We start from the raw sequence: 17,352 nt of genomic DNA on the forward strand, positions 1-17,352 counted from the left end.
AGGACTTTACAGAGGTCTTTCTGCTTTGACCACTGCACACCCGACAACTCCATGTCTACCCTCAAACTGCCTGCCCATGTATTCTCCCACAAATGTTTTACAGCCTGCCTCTGTTCGCACAGCCTCTCAACCATGTGCAGGGTGGAGTTCCACCTTGTTGCAACTTCTATGATTAGGCGGTGCTTGGGGAGGTGGAGCAATTGCTGCAGCTTCTGCATGCGACTGGAGTGTGTGGGTGAGCGACGGATGTGTGAGCACAGTCTTCGCACCTTTTGGAGCAGGGCAGTTAACTCCAGATAATTATTTAGGAAGCACTGCACCACCAGGTTCAAAGTGTGAGCCAGGCAAGGTATGTGTGTGTTTTGCAAGGGCTATGGCTGCCACACAATTCCGGCCGTTATCACTGACTACCTTGCCTGGCTCAAGATGTAGACTGCCCACCCATGACTCAGTTTGTCGCTGCAAGTAGTCGGTCAGTACCTCTGCGGTGTGTCTGTTGTCGCCCAAAGACATCATCTTTAAAATAGCCTGCTGCCGCTTACCACTAGCTGTTCGATAGTGGGACACCTCGTGTGCAACACTGGCAGCTGCGGATGGAGTGCTCGTGCGACTGTGCTGTGTGGACGAGCTTTTGCTTCTGGAGGTGGAGGGTCGAACGCCTACAGCCAACTGTTTCCTATACCGTGGGCTAGGCAGCACTGTTCCACCGCCGCTGTCCCCTGTGGAGCCTGCATCCACCACATTAACCCAGTGCGCAGTGATGGACACGAAACGGCCCTGGCCTTGCCTACTGGTCCATGCATCTGTTGTGAGGTGCACCTTTCCACTCACTGATTGTTTGAGTGCATGGACAATGCGGTCTTTCACAAGCAGGAGGAGGGCAGGGATGACTTTTCGAGAAAAGAAGTGCCGACTGGGTATGTCATAACGTGGGACAGCATAGGCCATGAGCTCTTGGAAAGCTTCGCTTTCAACCAAACAGAAGGGCATCATCTCTAATGAGATCAGTTTGGCAATGTAGGCGTTCAAAGCCAGTGTACGTGGATGAGAGGATGAGTACTTTCTTGTCCTACTCAGAGGGTCTGCTAGAGTGAGCTGGACTTGAGAGCTGCATATGTGGGAACTAGCGGTGGACCGGACGGACTGAGAGGGGGGTGGTGATGGTGTTGGTGGTGATGGCCTAGATTCAGTGTTTCGTTGCAAAACCATTGTGATTCCCTGACTGCTTTGGCCTTGCGACGACACCTCAACATTTATTGCTGGTGGTGTGCTTACCGGTGGCGGTGGTCTTACAGTGGGGGAGCATTGCTGGCTACCTTCAGTTGGAGCAGGTGCACATGTGGTACCTGAGGTTTTGTAGTCCACCCACGCTTGCAAGTGCATGGTGGTTAAATGTCTAAGCATGCAACTGGTATTCAAATTTCTGAGATTTTTCCCTCGGCTAAAAGTCCTTCCGCACTTCTTACAGATAACCTTTGCCTCATCAGTAGGATTTTGGACAAAGAAGTGCCACACTGTTACTCTTCTAACTATGGTATAAATTTTCAGGGCTTGCACGCTGTGCTAATTTGACCATGTGTTTTTGTTCCACGTTTTTGGACAGCTACAGGCCTGCCAGATAACCGCTGCTGCGATGTCGATTCCTGCTGTGGATCCTTCTCCTCATCTGACCTATTGCCAGCGGCACCCTCTTCCCCCAATGGATACCAATCCGGGTCAACAACTGGGTCATCCATCACCTCCTCTTCAATTTCATCTGCACCTTCCTCTGTGTCACCGTGTAATGTGGTATAGTATGCGGGAAGGAGCACCTGCGTTTCATCAGGGTCAGATTCTGGCTCAGTAGACTGTGAGGGCAATGTAGTGCTGTGGGTCAATGTAACAGCAGAATCATCTAGCAGTGGCTGTGCATCAGTGCACTCCATGTCAGATTCATCATGGACTGGGAAATTCATGATTTTACTGGATAACCGAGGCATGGTATGTGAAAAGAGCTCCATGGAGCAATCTGAAGTGTGGGCTGCCGCATCCTTCACTTTTGGTGGGGGTGAAGGACACAAGGAAAGGTATTTTTCCTGACCAGAACCCTGCACTGATGACTCAGTGCTTGCAGGTTTTGAAAGTTCAGAAGAGGAGGCAATAGAGCTGGTGGCTGTTTTGGCATTGTAAGCCAAAATCTGTTCCTGATGCGCCAGCTTTAACAGCGGTTTTCCTATTCCAAGAAAAGGGAACCTTACAGGCCTTCTTGTGCCAGACGATGACGCAGGCTCAACACCTCCTGCCTTAGCTGCTATTGTGCTTTTGGCATAACTAGCAGATGCACCACCACCACCATCAGTACCAGCTGCCTCCCCCGCCCATGTTTGCGGCCTCTTCCACCATACTTCCTCATGTTTGTGAAAATGTAACAAAAATACCAGCAGATATATGGTACTGTATGAGGAGCGTACAGCTGTATAAGGAGTAGGTAAAAATTTAAATCTCCGTATGTATTTCCTTAGTCACAGACGCTCTCCCAGTATGTATTTGACCATAATCAAACAGAAGATATACGATACTGTTTGACAAGCGGGCAGCTCTATACGGTGTATGTATGGAAAATTTTAAATCTCCGTCTTTTTTTTACGGAGTCACACACAGATAGCATGTATTTGTCCGTGATACCAGCCAGTACACGGTAGTGTGTGAGCAGCGTACAGCTCTATACGGTGTATGTATGGAAAATTTTAAATCTCTGTCTTTTTTTATGGAGTCACACACACACGCTGTCTCTGTATAGATTTGACAGTGATCAAACAGCAGATATACGATACTGTTTGACAAGCGGACAGCTCTATATGGTGTATGTATGGAAAATTTTAAATCTCCATCTATTTTTTACGGAACCACACACACACGCTGTCTCTGTATAGATTTGACCGTAATCAAACAGCAGATATACAATCCTGTTTGACAAGCAGACAACTCTGTTGTGAGCTCTCTAGATGATGTTAACCCAACAGCTGCAGAAGATAATTGGAGGAGTGGTGGTAGTGACTGGGACTACATAAGCAAGCTGCCTTCTCTCAGTGACTGCCGGTGATGCTCCTTTCTTTGCTTACTGAGGATTTCTGTCTGTTGCCTGATCCTGCATTTTTTCAGCTAAGTGTCATTTGCTAAACCCTTTGCATCTGTTTTTGCCTTGCTGTAAGGGGTCAGCTTGCTCCCTCTGGGCTGCTGGCTCCTGCCCTGTATTTTTATATCTTGTTTGTTTGCTCAGTCCCCTGCTGTAATAGCCTGTTGCTAGCCGCCACTTCACACCTGAGTGCTGATATAGTGGGGGCGAGGTTGTTCAAACCTCAGTATTTTTGTACATCAGTCGTGTTGGAATTGTTAGGGTTTTTGCATGATTGCAGACAGTGCCTTTTCTGTCCTGTCCTATCTAGTCAGTGTGGGCCCCATCATTTGCTCAGTCTATTTTCTGTCTGTGTTTGTACTTCATCTTGTCTCACCGACAATATATGTTTGGGGGCTGTCTATGCCTTTGGGGATCTGCTCCGGGGCAGTTTAGATTTCAGCTTTCTGTCTTTAGGCTTAGTTAGTCCTCTGGCTGTGACAAAGTGTCTAGGGCAACGTAGGAACGCTCCACGGCTACTGCTAGTTGTGTTGTTAAGATCAGGGGTCTGCAATCCGCTGAGCGACCAACCTCTCTGGTGTTCTGGTGGCATAGCCTATTGTGCTCCCCTCCTCGGTGACACATTCATAACACAGCTCTATACGGTGTATGTATGGAAAATTTTAAATCTCCGTCTATTTTTTTACGGAGTCACACACGCTGTATCTGTATAGATTTGACCGCTATACAAACAGCAGATATATGATACTGTTTGAGAAGCTGACAGCTCTATACGGTGTATGTATGGAAAATTTAAAATCTCTGTCTATTTTTTTATGGAGTCACACACAGATAGCATGTATATGTCCATGATACAAGCCGGTAAACGGTAGTGTGTGAGGAGCATACACCTCTATATGGTGTGTGAAACAATGAACGCTCTGTAACTGTGCAGAAAATTAGAATAAAAGTTTTTTTGCTTTTAAAAAAGCAGTCTGCACAGCAGTGTGCACACAGCAATGCAGCTATCAGGTAGCCTTATAAGGCAGCCTAATAACCACCACCGCTGCTGCATATACAAAAATCCTCCCCTGTCACTGCACACTAACTGTACAGTTGAAATCGCTATCAAAACAAGCACAGTTTTTTTTTCTTTGATGCCTAACGCTCTCCCTATTGAGAATCAGCATCAGCAACCTCTCCCTATGCTAAGATCGGCAGGAGTAACATGGAGGTCGGCGGTCAGGGCTTTTATAGCCACTGTGACGCCACACAAAGCAAACCAATCACACGAATGCCCTTCTGTAAGATGTTGGTGGCCGCTGCCGATGTCATCGCGTTGCCCACAGTGTGCGTCCATGATGATTGGCTGAGAAAAGGCGCTGGAAGCATCATGGGAAACACAACTTTGGCATGTGGGTCGGCGACCTCATGGCCGACCTCACGCTATGGTCGGGTTTCGATCGGCGAAACCCGACTTTAGCGAAAGTCGGCAACTTATCGATTTGACCGACCCGTTTCGCCAACTCTAGTCTACAGTAAAGAGGCGACGCCGGGAAAAGATTAATATGGGCAAAAGAACACAGACATTGGACAGAAGAAGATTGGAAAAAGTGTTATGTACAGACAAATTCAAGTTTGAGGTCTTTGGATCACACAGAAGAACATTTGTGAGACACAGAACAACAGAAAAGATGCTGGAAGAGTGCCTGACGCCATCTGTCAAGCATGGTGGAGGTAATATGATGGTCTGGGGTTGCTTTGGTGCTGGTAAAGTGAGAGATTTGTACAAGATAAAAGGGATTTTGAATAAGGAAGGCTATCACTCCATTTTGCAACGCCATGCCATACCCTGTGGATAGCGTTTGATTGGAGCCAATTTCATCCTACAACAGTAAAATGACCCAGAGCACACCTCCAAATTGTGCAAGAACTATTTAGGGAAGAAGCAGGCAGCTGGTATTCTATCTGTAATGGAGTGGCCAGCGCAGTCATCAGATCTCAACCCCATTGAGCTGTTGTGGGAGCAGCTTGACCGTATGGTACGCAAAAAGTGCCCATCAAGCCAAACCAACTTGTGGGAGGGTCTTCTGGAAACATGGGGTGAAATTTCTCCAAATTACCTCAGCAAATTAACTGCTAGAATGCCAAAGGTCTGCAATGCTGCAATTGCTGCAAAAGGAGCATTCTTTGATGAAAGCAGTTTGAAGGGGAAAATTATTATTTCAAATAAAAATCTTTTTTTCGATCCTTGTCAATGTCTGGACTAGATTTTAAATTCATTTGGCAACTCATTTGATTAATAAAAGTATGAGTTTTCATGGAAAACGCAAAATTGTCTGGGTGACCCCAAACCTTTGAACGGTAGTGTATATATGCAAGTTACTCCTTTGTCAGGGGGTGTCAGACTCTTTCAAGCCGGTGTTTAAATAAACAAGAGGGTCCAGAGATAGGAGAGAACCCGGGAACTGTTGAAGCATGAGCGCCAGGGGAAACTGGAAATCACCAACACTCGCATCAGGTGACCGATGACACCGAGTCATATGATCGCGACTTGGCATCCTGGAACCATAGAGACAACGGGAGCAAGGGACAGCCGGAATACTAGCAGCGCATCCGTACCTTCCGGATCTGCTGCCATGGTTGGTGTGATGAGTCACAAAGTGTAATGTGTAACTGCAACTGACAATGTATAGGGTATTATACGTGGCAAACCAAACACTGCCCTGGGTATGCCTTTTGTTAATGTAAAACAGATAAGTCCCAAGATGTAATATCGAACTGCTATTATAGATATATAAACGATAATGTATAACAGATGTAGGGATTTGCTCTGGTAGGCAATGGTAGGGATGCAGTAATGAGGCAACACACAGGCTTATAGTCCAACTTCAGTGGTTCAATGTCACTTTGAAATAGCAGGTTAACAGAAAGCAACGGAAAAACACAAATAGACTCCAGCTTGGAGAACCACTGATCCCAAACTCACCCTTGCAAGGGACGGGCTTAACTAAGCAGCTGCCAGGTCAGCAGCATCCACCAGGTGCCATTCCCAGGGTTGTTTAGAGTCTTGCTGCTATAGCTCTGCAGCACGGGTAATCCTGCTAACACATTCAGGCTAACTCCAGCCAAGTTCCTGTATCTTCCACACACACTCACCATGTGCCAAATACCAACCTCCATTACATAGTCCATAACCCCTCCCACAGGTGAGGTAGACATCACATGGGCTGATCACGTGACCCTGACATCATCGCAGGTCCTTGTCTTTAGGGAAAATCCCAGCCAAACATTAACTAGCTGGGAGAAATGTATCTCCCATCCAGTAAAACACCCTTTGCTGTACCACACAGACTAATCCTTGAAAAAAGGAAGAATTAATAAAAATATAAAAAATACTAAATAAAAAATAAAGAAATAGATTAATGAAATAATTATATATAAAAAAATATAAATTATGAGAAACCCTAGCAAATGAAAAATAGAAAAAAAATGTTAAACCAAAATAAAGTATGGCACACAGTTGCATGTGGGCCACATAGTATGATATATAGCATACAATTATATATGGGCCACATATAATTTGAATTATATACAGTGCCTTGCGAAAGTATTCGGCCCTCTGGAACTTTTCAACCTTTTCCCACATATCATGCTTCAAACATAAAGATACCAAATGTAAATTTTTCGTGAAGAATCAACAGCAAGTGAAACACAATTGTGAAGTTGAACGAAATTTATTGGTTATTTTAAATTTTTGTGGAAATGCAAAAACTGGAAAGTGGGGCATAAAATATTATTTGGCCTCTTTACTTTCAGTGCAGCAAACTCACTCCAGAAGTTCATTGTGGATCTCTGAATGATCCAATGTTGTCCTAAATGACTGATGATGATAAATATAATCCACTTGTGTGTAATCAAGTCTCCGTATAAATGCACCTGCTCTGTGATAGTCTCAGGGTTCTGTTTGAAGCACAGAGAGCATCATGAAGACCAAGGAACACAACAGGCAGGTCCATGATACTGTTGTGGAGGAGTTTAAAGCCGGATTTGGATACAAAATGATTTCCAAAACTTTAAACATCCCAAGGAGCACTGTGCACGTGATCATATTGAAATAGAAGGAATATCATACCACTGCAAATCTACCAAGACCCGGCCGTCCCTCGAAACATTCATCTCAAACAAGGAGAAGACTGATCAGAGATGCAGCGAAGAGGCCCATGATCACTCTGGATGAACTGCAGAGATCTACAGCTGAGGTGGGACAGTCTGTCCATAGGACAATAATCAGTTGTACACTGCACAAATCTGGCCTTTATGGAAGAGTGGCAAGAAGAAAGCCATTTCTCAAAGATATCCATAAAAAGTGTCTGTCACGCCGTTCTGTTTGTATTTGGTTTTCGGCATGACAATGCATGTTTTCTGCTTTAACCCTTTACTCCTTTCCCCCTATTTGAGCTGGGATACTGCTGGCTTTTACCTGTATGGAGCCTGCTCAGTTCCCTGCTCTGCTGCATAGCTGCTCATGTGGTGTTAGGTCGTTGCTCTGCTGCTTGACCATTCACATGTGCGGTCCCTGGTCGCCGCTGTGGAAGCTGTCTGTGGGTTGTGAGGTCATTTGCAGCTGGTGCATGACTTTCCACGTGTGTCTAGGCTTGCAGATGATGTGAAGGTGCTCTAAGCTGCAGTTCCTGCATTGATTGTTCTGCAATGGTTTCTGTGTGTGCTTAGGGCGTGCACAGCCACACCTTCCCTTCTTTTATCAGGGTTAGTGTGTGTACTTGAAATGCTGTCCCCAGCCAATTGCTGAGGGGCAGCCAGTTTATAAACTTACCCTGCCCTATGGGCGGGGCCAGAGCTACTCACAACTCACAAAGCTCCTGGACTTTGCCTTGTGTGTCTCATGTCTGTGTATGTGGACCTTGTCTGTCTCAGTTATGGTACCAAATTCCCTGCCTTTATTCCTGCTTTGTCCTGTTCCCTCGCCCTGCCCTGGAGGCGGTATATCTGGGCCTGAATCCATGCTCCTGTACCTGACCCTGTCTAAATTCACCCTGGCCTAGAGATGGTGTATCCAGGCTTGAATCCCTGATCCTGTACCTATCCTGTTCCCTCGCCCTGCCCCGGAGGCAGGATATCCAGGCCTGAATCCTTGATCCTGTACCTGTCCTGTACCTGACCCTGTCTAAATGCGCCCTGCCCTGGAGGTGGTGTATCCAGGCTTGAATCCTTGATCCTGTACCTGCCCTGTACCTGACCATGTCTGAACTGTCTGCTATGTTGTGTTCCTGGAATCCCTCTGTGTTTGGAGCCCCGCACCCAGTGACTCTGAGACTCTTGTAACCGGTGTTCCTGCTGAGCATCTACTATGCTGTGCTCTAGCTACCATGCGGTGCTAGCTCCATGCAGGCCCAGCAATCCTGCGGTGTTAGCACCATCACGCTTGAGATCTTTCCTAAGTCCGATGCACGGAGCCTGACGACCGCAGTCTGGAACCTGATGACCGCTGCCTGGAGCCCGGAGCTGGATGACTGCAGGGGTGCCCGTAGGTTGTGTTGGATGTCCGGAACCTAACGACTCCCGTCTGATGTCTGCCGGTGACTCTGATGTCCTGTGGGTGACCCTGATGTCCTGCCTGCGTCTGGATGACCTCGTGTATCCTGATGTCCTGATGACATCGTGTATCCTGATGACCTCGTGTATCCTGATGACCTCGTGTACCCTGATTTCCTGATGACCTCATGTGTCCTGATGACCTCGTGTGTCCTGATGTCCTGATGACCTCATGTACCCTGATGTCCTGATGACCTCGTGTCCTGTTGACCTCGTGTGTCCTGATGACCTTGTGTGTCCTGGTTTTGTCTATGTACTGTGACTTTACTTTAAGTAAACTTTACTTTATTTATACCTGAAGTTGTGCGGTGTCATCAAGTCCTACGTGTCCTTGTCCACATGCTCAGCTGCCACAGTATCCCGGTCGCTGCCCTTCCCTAGTTCAGGTAGGCCCAGGTCCCCCTCTGTGGTATAGAGGGTCCATATTGCGTCCCCGGGGGATGCCCGCCCCTCGCCATCAGAGTGGAGGCGCCTGCTGGGCCGCGTCTGCGGCCGCAGTCATGACAGAAGCTCTGGCCTTGGACTCCTCTGAGCATGTATGGACGGTAGGACTTTTTCTGAGCCCCGCTTGGCCAGCGGATGAGATGGCTCAGATCCCAGCTGGTAGTGGGACTAGGTTGCTCAACCCTGCGCTTGGTAAGCAGTTTGGATTTTTGGAGCAATGAACTCTGCTGCTTGTGAACTGGGACTTACCGCCCATCCCAAGAAAAAGTTCTGTGTATTTTTTTGGGGGACCTCAGAAGAGGGGCTTTAGGAGGGGATAATGTCACGCCGTTCTGTTTGTATTTGGTTGTCGGCATGACAATGCATGCTTTCTGCTTTAACCCCTTACTCCTTTCCCCCTATTTGAGCTGGGATACTGCTGGCTTTTAACTGTATGGAGTTTGCTCAGTTCCCTGCTCTGCTGCGTAGCTGCACATGTGGTGTAAGGTCTTTGCTCTGCTACTTGACCATTCGCATGTGCGGTCCCTGGTCGCCACTGTGGAAGCTGTCTGCGGGTTGTGAGGTCATTTGCAGCTGGTGCATGACTTTCCACATGTGTCTAGGCTTGTAGACGATGCCAGGTGCTCTAAGCTGCAGTTCCTGCATTGATTGTGCTGCAATGGTTTCTGTGTGTGCTTAGGGCGTGCACAGCCACACCTTCCCTTCTTTTATCAGGGTTAGTGTGTGTACTTGAAATGCTGTCCCCAGTCAATTGCTGAGGGGCAGCCCCTTTATAAACTTACCCTGCCCTATGGGCGGGGCCAGAGCTACTCACTACTCACAAAGCTCCTGGACTTTGCCATGTGTGTCTCGTGTCTGTGTCTGTGGACCTCATCTGTCTCGGTTATGGTACCAAATTCCCAGCCTTGATTCCTGCTTTGTCCTGTTCCCTTGCCCTGCCCCGGAGGCGGTATATCCAGGCCTGAATCCATGCTCCTGCACCTGACACTGTCTAAATTCACCCTGGTCTAGAGGCGGTGTATCCAGGCTTGAATCCCTTATCCTGTACCTATCCTGTTCCCTCGCCCTGCCCCGGAGGCGGTATATCCGGGCCTGAATCCTTGATCCTGTACCTGTCCTGTACATGACCCTGTCTAAATTCACCCTGCCCTGGAGGTGGTGTATCCAGGCTTGAATCCTTGATCCTGTATCTGTCCTGTACCTGACCATGTGTGAACTGTCTGCTATGTTGTGTTCCTGGAATCCCTCTGTGTTTGGAGCCCCGCACCCAGTGACTCTGAGACTCTTGTAACCGGTGTTCCTGCTGAGCATCTACTATGCTGTGCTCTAGCTACCATGCGGTGCTAGCTCCATGCAGGCTCAGCAATCCTGCGGTGTTAGCACCATCACGCTTGAGTTCCTTCCTAGGTCCGATGCACGGAGCCTGGCGACCGCAGTCTGGAACCTTATGACCGCTGCCTGGAGCTGGATGACTGCAGGGGTGCCCATAGGTTGTGTTGGATGTCCGGAACCTAACGACTCCCGTCTGATGTCTGCCGGTGACTCTGATGTCCTGTGGGTGACCCTGATGTCCTGCCTGCGATTGGAGGACCTCGTATATCCTGATGTCCTGATGACCTCATGTACCCTGATGACCTCGTGTATCCTGATGACCTCGTGTACCCTGATGTCCTGATGACCTTGTGTGTCCAGATGTCCTGATGACCTTGTGTGTCCTGATGTCCTGATGACCTCGTGTGTCCTGATGTCCTGATGACCTCGTGTACCCTGATGTCCTGATGACCTCGTGTCCTGATGACCTCGTGTGTCCTGATGTCCTGATGATCTCTTGTGTCCTGGTTTTGTCTATGTACTGTGACTTTACTTTAAGTAAACTTTACTTTATTTATACCTGAAGTTGTGCTGTGTCATCAAGTCCTACGTGTCCTTGTCCACATGCTCAGCTGCCACAGTATCCCGGTCGCTGCCCTTCCCTAGTTCAGGTAGGCCCAGGTCCCCCTCTGTGGTATAGAGGGTCCATATTGCGTCCCCGGGGGTTGCCTGCCCCTCGCCATCAGCATGGAGGCGCCTGCTGGGCCGCGTCTGCGGCCGCAGTCGTGACAGTGTAGTTTAAAGTTTGCAACAAGCCACCTGGGAAACACACCAAACATGTGGAAGAAGGTGCTCTGGTCAGATGAAACCAAAATCGAACTTTTTGGCAGCAATGCCAAATGATATGTTTGGCGTAAGGCAACACAGCTCATCACCTGAACACACCATCCCCACTGTCAAACATGGTGGTGGCAGCATCATGGTTTGGGCCTGCTTTTCTTCAGCAGGGATAGGGAAGATGGTTAAAATTGATGGGAAGATGGATGGAGCCAAACACAGGACCATTCTTGAAGAAAACCTGTTGGAGTCTGCAAAAGATCTGAGACAGGGACGGAGATTTGTCTTTCTACAAGACAATGATCCCAAACATAAAGCAAAATCTAGGTGTTAGGCTAGTTTCACACTAGCGTATCTTCATGCAGCGCACGGCGCCACTAAGCCCCGCCCCCTGCCACGCCCCCTTCAGTCATTTCCTCCCTACTATCGCACAGCGCTGCATGCGATCTGCGCACCCTATCTTTAGCATAGGGTGCGCAGACCGTGCGCTGACCGTGCGCTAGTAGGATTTTTGTGTGCGCTGCGCAGTTTTGAAGGTGCGCCGATGTGCGCCAAACGCACTATGTTGCATTTTGGTGCGCTCGCAAAAATCCTACTAGCACACGGTCAGTGCATGGTCTGCGCACCCTATGCTAAAGATAGGGTGCGCAGATCGCATGCAGCGCTGTGCAACAGTAGGGAGGAGATGACCGGAGGGGGCGCGGCAGGGGGTGGGGCTTAGCGGCGCCGTGCGCTGCGTGAAGATACGTTAGTGTGAAACTAGCCTTAGAATGGCCAAGTCAAAGTTTAGACCTGAATCCAATTGAGAATCTGTGGAAAGAGCTGAAAACTGCTGTTCACAAATGATCTCCATCAAACCTCACTGAGCTTGAACTGTTTGCCAAGGAAGAATGGGCAAGAATTTCAGTCTCTCAATGTACAAAACTGATAGAGACATACCGCAAGCTACTTGCAGCTGTAATCGCAGTAAAAGGTGGAGCAACAAAGTATTAAGTTAAAGGGGCTGAATAATATTGCACGCCAAACTTTTCAATTTTGGAATTTCCACAAAAATTTAGAATAACCAATAAATCTTATTCAACTTCACAATTGTGTCCAACTTGTTGTTGATTCATCACCAAAAATTTACATTTGGTATCTTTATGTTTGAAGCATGATATGTGGGAAAAGCTTGAAAAGTTCCAGTAGGCCGAATACTTTCACAAGGCACTGTATATAAGGGTGAAAATTAATCATGTAGCTGTGAATCAGAAATTATACTGTAAAAAATGGGTCACACTATTACTGTATATAAGCTACGGTACTATATATAGAAAATATGAATATAAAAATAAGCAAGAAAAAATAAGAAAAAAATATATTAGAAAAAATAAGAAGAAAATAAAATTAGAAAAATAGTAAAGCAAAATGATAATACTCAGTGTACATAGTGGTTATATTATAAAATGCTAAATAAAAATAAAAATAAAATGAAATATATACTGTATAAAATAATATGACAATACATAATATAATATTAATAGCATGTAATATCTATTTTTTATGATCACAGCTGAATATCAAGTTCACCTTCTTCAGTAGAAAAATCAAAATAATCCCTCTCAAGCAGTGTTGAAGCCTCTAGGATAGTGGATCACTCATGGTAAGTACTAAAAAATAAATAAAAGAATAATCAATATTTAATAACAACAATAAAAGCAATAATTTTGGATTTATTAAAAAAGGTAAAAAATAAAATATTAAAAATGTTAAAAGAAAAAAACAGTATGAAAGACGGAGCCAGTTTATAAACATGGAACAAAGCTGAGATTTTCGTTAAGGCCAAAGGAGGTCCCTGTGTTAAGAGTCCAAATCCATTTTGTTTCATGCTTAGCTAATATATTAGTGATGTTTCCTCCTCTAATAGGGGGTTAGATCTTGTCAATCCCAATCACGCACAGAAGGGAGGCATCACATTGGTGATATATTTTAAAATGTCTGGGCAGAGTTTTAAGGATGAAAATGTCTTGAACCTCTTTAGCTTCAATGATGCCTAGTACGTGCAGCTAAACAAGTGCAACAAAATCTGCAGTGTAATATGGCATTTCTTCCCTTCTGAACTTTGCACTGTGTCTCAAAAGTAGTTTTTGACCACATATGGGGTATCGGTGAACTCAAGAGAAATTGCAAAACAAACTTTGGGGTCTATTTTCTCATTTTGCCCTTGTGAAAATAAAAAAATTGTAGCTAAAAATGATTTTTGTGGGAAAAATTTGATTTTTTTTATTTTTACGGCTTAAAATTATAAACTTCTGTGAAGCACCTTGGGGTTCAAGGTGCTCAATACACATCTAGATAAGGTCCCAAAGGGGTATAGTTTCCATAATGGTGTCACTTGTTGAGGTTTCCACTGTTTACGCACATCAGGGGCTCTCCAAACGTGACATGGCATCTGCTAATTATTCCAGAATATTTTACATTCAAAAAGTCAAATGGAGCTCCTTTCCTTCCAAGCCCTGCTGTGCACCTAAACAGTTGTTTTCCTCCACATATTGGGTGTCTAAGCACTCAGGAGAAATTCCACAACAAATTTTATGGAGCAATTTACCCCTGAGAAAATGCAAAATTTGGAGCTAATAAAGATTTATCTGGGAAAAATGTGATTTCTTTTATTTTCACGGCTTAGCGTTATAAACTTCTGTGAAGCACCTGTGGGCTAAAGGTGCTCATTATACATCTAGATAAGGTCCCAAAGGGGTCTGGTTTCCAAAATGGTGTCACTTGTGGGGGGATTCCACTGTTAAGGCACATCAGATGCTCTCCAAATGTGACATGGCGACTGCTAATTATGCCAGCAAATTTTACATTCAAAAAGTGAAATGACACTCCTTCCCTTCCAAGCCCTGCTGTGCACCCAAACAGTAGATTTCCCCCACATATGGGGTATCAGCATGCTCAGGCGAGCCAATGTTTGGTCCATTTTCTCCTGTTACCCTTGCAAAAGTAAAAAAAAATTAGGCATAAAGTAACATTTTTGTGAAATAAAAGTAAATGTTTATTTTTTTCTTCCACATTCCAAAAATTCCTGTGAAGCATATTAAGGGTTAATAAACTTCTTGAATGTGGTTTTGCGCACCTTGAGGGGTGAAGTTTTTAGAATGGTGTCATTTTTGGATATTTTCTGTCATATAGGCCCCTCAAAGTCACTTCAAATGTGAGGTGGTGCCTAAAAAAATGGTTTTGCAAATTTTGTTGTAAAAATGAGAAATTGCTGGTCAACTTTTAACCCTTATAATGTCCCAGCAAAAAAATTACATCAGCACAATTTTGTAAACATAAAGTAGACATGTGAGAAATGTTATTTATTATTTATTTTATGCGATATGACTCTGATTTAAGGGTATAAAAATTAAAAGTTTGAAAATTGCAAATATTTCAAAATTTTCGCCAAATTTCCATTTTTTCCACAAATAAAAGCACTTCATAGCAAATAAATATTACCCCTATCATAAAGTACAATATGTCATGAGAAAACAGTGTCAAAATCACTGGTATCCGTTGAAGCATTCTAGAGTTATGACCTCATAAAGGGACAGTGGTCAGAATTGTAAAAATTGGTCTGGTCAAAAAGGTGAAAACAGGCTTCGGGTGAAGGGGTTAATAATTGTTTGAATTCTGGTTTTGGAAACTCCTGTATTTCTTCTTTTTTTACCTTTATTATATAAATTGTTATGCTTATTCAAATAGATCATCTCGTGCCTACTATTCTCAAAAAAAAATCTTCATTAACTGTTTTTGAAGTAGTTTGCAAGGTTACTATGACAGTGTTAATGTAATTTCTTGTATGAATGTAAATTGTCTCTGAAGGACCACATTACAGTGACACCTGTGAGAACATTTTGTCATTGGCACAAAGCAGCAACAACAGGACAAAACCAATACTTAGATTAAAGACTGAAGTAATGGTAAATTTAAAGTGTCAGTAGAGTGAACAAAAGCAAAACTATGGAGCTATGAAATACGGTTAGATTTATAATGGCTGTCCACTGCTTGGACTAACCCTTAAATAAAATTTTCCATTGCAAAAAAAAAATATCAGATACTCATCCTCCTTACCACTGGAATGATGGTGGGTATCCCGAGGCACGCATTAAATTATTGTGCCTCGGTGAACTGCAGCCAATCAACAGCTGCTAATAAGCTGCAATTATCACACTTCCTTGGGACATCTGTTGATCATCCAGAGGAAGAGTATGTGAAGAAGCCCATTGACTGCAGTGCTGGTAAGTTATACAAGTTTTGGGTGACAAATCACCAACATCGCTTGCATTATATACTTGAATCACTATGTACAGACAAAGGCAGCATCTTATTCATTTAACATTCAACCCAGTTCATTGTTATATATATATATATTTGTGCTTGAGGATAATATCAATGTATATACACTGCTCAAAAAAAGTAAAGAGAAAACTTAAACAGCACAATGTAACTCCAAGTCAATCACACTTCTGTGAAATCAACCTGTCCAGTCGTGAAGCAACATCGATTGTATATCAATTTCTCCTGCTATTGTTCAAATGGAACAGACAACAGGTAAAAATGATAGGCGATTAGCAAGACATCCCCTATAAAGGAGTGGTTCTGCAGGACGTGACCACAGACCATTTCTTTGTTTTCATTCTTTTTAGCTGTTGTCACTTTTGCATTTTGTTATTGCTTTCAACCCTAGAGGTACAGTAGCATCAGGCAGAAGTTGCTCAGGGAGTGCAGCTCATCCAGGATGGCACATCAATGCGAGCTGTGGCAAGAAGGGTAGATGTGTCTGTCAGCACAGTGTCCAGAGCATGGAGCAGATGCAAGGAGACAGGCCAGTACACCAAGAGACATGGAAGGGGCTGTAGGAGGACAACAATCCAGTGTCATGTTGGACACTGTTCACACCAGGGTGTCCGGCAGACAGCGGTAATACCCTGTTGGGTATTCTGTTCCAGTCGGGATAGGGTTAACCAGGTTGTCATACTGGTTGACGGCTGGGCCACGCCCTAGGTCTTTAAATAGTTCGTCCTGACTATGGGCGTCGCCGACTATAGCTTTAGCCTAGTGCTAGCAATACCGGTCAGCAGTGGTGGTGTTGGAGCGTCTGATATCTGGTGCAGTATATCCCTCAGTGGTTCTTTCTCCAATCTGTTATATATATATTTGGTTGCCCTTGCACATTATTGTATTCCCTTGTGTATTTACTGTGTGGTGTTTTCTTTTACCCCTGTCCATACGTATTTGTGGGGTCTGGTGTCTGGTCCCCTCACTGGGTGGAGGGAGGTGGGTTCAGCTTAGGGCTGGACAGGAGACAGGGACAGGGTGGAGGCTCAGGCAGGCACACCTTCAGTGTAAACCCTGGGTAGAGGGACAGACAGGGTTCCTCTAGTCTGAGGGACATCACAGGGGTCCCGGGGTTTTTGCCTAAAGTAACCTAGGCATTCCATGACATTATAGTCGGCCCAAATAATAAAGTGAAAAAAAAAAAAAGGAATATAGGGGTTACTTACTATGGATCCTATACTTTCCCTAACCAAGCAGCTGGAGGCTCTATCCATACAGGTCACTGAACTCAGGGGGGCGGTCCAGCAACAAGGCCTGTCAGCTCCTGCAGTACCTGCTGAGGCTGCAGCCAGGGCAGCTGAGCCCAAGTTTCCCCTTCCTGAACGATTTGCTGGTGATCGTGGTAAGTTCACGGTGTTTCGTGAATCATGCAAATTGTATTTCCGTATGCATCCACATTCCTCAGGTAATGAGGCTCAACGCGTGGGCTTGGTGATTTCTTTGCTGAGTGGTGACCCACAGGCCTGGGCCTTTTCACTCCCTTCAGACTCACCGGCATTTGAATCTGTAGATTTTTTTTTCTCTGCTCTGGGTTTGATCTATGACGATCCAGATAGATTAAACTTAGCAGAGTCTAAGATACGCTCACTGCTACAGGGTGATCGACCAGCTGAGGATTACTGCACGGAATTCCGGCGCTGGGCGGTGGACACGCAGTGGAATGACCCTGCGCTTAGAAGTCAATTTTT

Source organism: Dendrobates tinctorius, unplaced genomic scaffold (genome assembly GCF_039654945.1).
Source record: "Dendrobates tinctorius isolate UK_male_01 unplaced genomic scaffold, ASM3965494v1 ptg000171l, whole genome shotgun sequence".
In the NCBI taxonomy this organism is placed as follows: domain Eukaryota; kingdom Metazoa; phylum Chordata; class Amphibia; order Anura; family Dendrobatidae; genus Dendrobates; species Dendrobates tinctorius.